Here is a 3,922-nt window from a genome sequence, read left to right as displayed (position 1 = left end):
ACTTCTCTTTTCTTAATCCAGTAAAGTCTCTCAAGGAACCTGTGTTTTTGCTGCTGAGCAGAGAAAACAAATGTGGTCTTGAGGGTTGTACCTGCACCCTAGCCAAATTCACATGTTGTTCATCTGCCTGGTGTACTTGCAGGACTTCTTGGCAGGTATCTGACCTACTTGCTCATGTTTGGCAGATGATTGTAGGAGTTGTTTATAGTGTAGTGGTGATTAGCATTCTGCTGGAGTTTGGGAGAGGCAAGTTAAAATTCCTGCTCTGCCTCGATCTTTCACATCTTGTGAGAACGCCAGTGCCTAACAGCCAGGAGCTGTTGTCAAATAAATGCCATTTTGTGGTGTTACAAAGTGATAGCTTTATCCAAACAATGATGCCTTGAAGGAGACTGGAGGCATACTTTACACTTGAGAGTTATTTCACCAAAATTCAGTAAACTAAACGTCTAGGCCTTCTCTGTAGTCAGTGGAGTAAATCACAATAATGTAGGCTAGGTTGAATTGTCTTCTGGAGGTGCCTCCTGACACCCTTCAGTAGAGGGGAAACCCAAGCAGCTAATTTTTAAATAGCTGGAGTCAGGTGAAATTAGTCCAGCCCTGATTGGGTACATTTTAAATTCCAGCCTAGGTTTCTCTTCAGGGACTCTGTGTTTTCTAGGGAGGAGCCAGTTGACTCAGCATTTTCCACACAGCACCACATCTGTGTCTCAGGCCTGACTGGTGGATACACCTTGGCCTCTGAAAGCCTCACACCTGACCTTCTTGGCCTGGCCTGTACACTGAAACTTTCAATATTTGATTTCTCTTGAAAGCATAGCTGAAGGTGGCAACAAGACCACCTCATCCTTTCTATACTGGCCCCTTCTCCCTTCCTAAAGCAGCTCTATGCGGGGGGTGGGGGGGGAGAGGAAAAAGAAGGAGTTAGGGGACAAAGAGGAAAGAAGAAATTGAGTGGGATCAGAGTGGGTAAGGCTTGTAATCTTTATTTTGGCCTTCATTTCCTAGACTGTTTACATTTTCCAGTGAATGACATGAAGTATGTAACATAAGTCTGCATAGGAGCAAGGTCTGTGTTTTCTAATTAGTGTGTTTTATCTTTTAAGCTGTCCTTTGGTGTGTCCCTTGCTGCCATTACCATGCAAGTGTTTTACAGAAAGCAGAACAATTTCAACAGGTGAAATTGGCAAAATGCTTAAATACCCTGCAGCCAAATTATTAATGTATTTGACTAGAATGTAAGAGACCTGTGCTTGCTGGAATCCTCACTCTAAATTATGTAAAGGAGATGTTTAAACAAAGGTTTCTACCTTCTCAGGTGACTGTAATAATTGTTATTCTACTGGGTTTATCAGCTTTTGTCTGGCAGTGATAAATGAAAATGCAAGCTGCCTCCTTAGCTGGGAATGCTGGTGGAGGAGAGCACTATCTCTGAGCTGAAGTTCTCAAGTCAAGACATATGAGAATTTTACCTCAGTATTTCCTACTGGATAGCTAAAAGCTAGAAACCTCTGCTATGGATCTTGACAGTCTTACTTGCTCCATGGTATCTCACTCTCAAAAAATCTAACTATATAGCAGTGCAACTCAAATGTCTGCATGCTATGCTTCTTAGCACTGCAGTGCCTGAACAGTAGGTCCAGTATCTGAGTGAAGTGATTTTAAAACCTAGCTCACCTCTGAAATCATTGCAGATGCCTGTAACATCCTCCATACAAACAGCTCCGTTCCTAGCTATATCTGATCAAATCCTTGAACCTGGCCTCCCTTTTATGAGAACCGCAGAGGCCTGATCCAGCAGCTGTCCTTGCTCAGAACAAATGCTAGGCCTTTTCATACCAGTCTGCTTGGAAACGCGTGAGACCTGCCTTCAAAGACTGCTTTAGGATTGAAACACATCACTCCTGCTTTCTATAGGTAGGGTAGCATCTCATGTCAGAGGAGTAGCTCTCTCTAACCCTGTCTCTCTGTAGAGATATCCCAACAGTGGCAAACCCTCCTGGTGGCTAGGGCAAGTTAAAAAGTAATATACATCACTGTCTGCGGTGCCATCTCTGATCCTTTTGTCTTGACCTTGATGCAGTGCCAGTGGTTTGGCATGACCTACCTTCATGTAGTCCTTGCTTCTTCAGGTCCTGCCAATCATGTCTCCCCAGCTTGCTTAAAACATGATGAACTAATTCCCTGTAAGGTAAGTCAGTTTATACTAAGTTATGAGAGGTAGGTGATACCAGAATAGACTTTTTGAAAAAATAAAATTTGGGGTTTTTTTTATTTAGTTATTTTACAATACTTTGGCAATTATAAATCCTGTAAAAAGGCCCTAATAATTAAACTGTGGGTTGTACAGGTAGTGTTTCTGATTTTTTGGAATGCCACCATTTCAGAATTTTTTTTTAAAGTTACATATAAAAGAGTCACAAGTCTCTCCTCTTCTTGCAAATGAAATGTCCTTTATGTATGCTAAAGAGATCAATAAATAGTCCCATTGGGAAATCAAATATAGATACTCCTCTATAATAAGAATAATTGGTGAAAAATAATTTCAGATGCATGTAGGTCTATGGCAGTCAGTCTTCTGCCCTCTCCCTACAACTAACTAAGGCTCCTCAGTCAAAAACAACACTAAATCCTTCAGTGATGACTCTGTGTGTTTGACTCCTTGAAAGTTTTCTACAAGTAGACGCATATTTTTTGACAGAAATGCGAGCAGTTTCTTCTTTGTCAGCAGAGCTTCAGCTAACCCTTGTAAACTCTTATGAAAAACAAGCCAAATAGAACTTTGTTCCAAAAAGTGTGAAGATAGTACTTCTACATTGTCTGATGGGAGCAGAAGTGCATAGTGAAATATCTAGTTCTGCACATTTCAGAGGATTTTGCTTTGGCTTAATTCTACGCTCGCTCAAACGGAGCAAACCACTGTCAGCAGCTGAAGTGCATTACATGATCTTCTGGAACACTTCTTCCCATTTAGTTTCACCAGGAAAGATCCATTTCATCCAGTCAGAGATGTGAACCAAAGCATGGTAAGAGGGAGGGGGAAATAAGGAGATTCAGTTCAAAAGTTAAAATCTTACCAGCTCTTTCAATATTAAGATCAGTTGCCTGGTAGCACTAACAATTACAGTGCAAATCCTTAAAATCAACATGCTCTGTAATATATCTCTGGGTAAAAAACAGCACCCAAACTCCACAACCCTGCAATCTAAAAGCAGTTCATTTGTAAGCAAATGAGTGAATTAGTCAAATGACAAGAAGTAAAAACCCTCCCAATTTCAGCTTTGCTCAGAGGGTATTTTTACTGGATACTTAAACTGCCAGTAGTTAAATAGCAATATATTGGCCTTTGGTGGAGTACTTCCCTTAAACATAGAGCTGCGACCTGCAGTTTAGTTGTGTACAATAAAGGTTATCTGGCAGTCGTTATTGAAACTTCCTGAGATAATAATTGAAGTAGTGTTTTTTTGTGAATTTCCCCTCAGCATGTTTGTTGGAGATTATGTGTGTGGATCAGTATGTACACAAAGAGTCTGCTCAATAGTTTTCTAATGTGCCAAAGTCACTTTATTTGGTGGTTTAGACCCTCTAAAACAATTAGGCATTTCTCCATCTTGAATAAAGACCATATCCACTGCCAATCCTTTTCACCTCTGTTCCTTCTCCATGAAGCAAGCATTCAGTCTATCCTTCTCATAAAGGGGGAATACAATTCTTCCATTCTTCATTTATTTCACCCTTACATGATACTCTGATCCCTATATTCAAAGCTACATGTATTAGCTTTGGTTGGAACACTACATCCCTGAAACTTGGGGAAGCTCTTTCCCCTGCCTGTGCCCTTCAAAGCATTATTTCAAGCATGTAGCAGTCACCATTAACTGCCTTTTTCTATAAAGGATAAAAACACTTCTCACAACTTCCC

The sequence above is a fragment of the Cariama cristata genome, unplaced genomic scaffold (genome assembly GCF_000690535.1).
Source record: "Cariama cristata isolate BGI_N322 unplaced genomic scaffold, ASM69053v1 scaffold3231, whole genome shotgun sequence".
Taxonomy (NCBI): Eukaryota; Metazoa; Chordata; class Aves; order Cariamiformes; family Cariamidae; genus Cariama; species Cariama cristata.
This window is presented reverse-complemented; position numbering follows the sequence as displayed.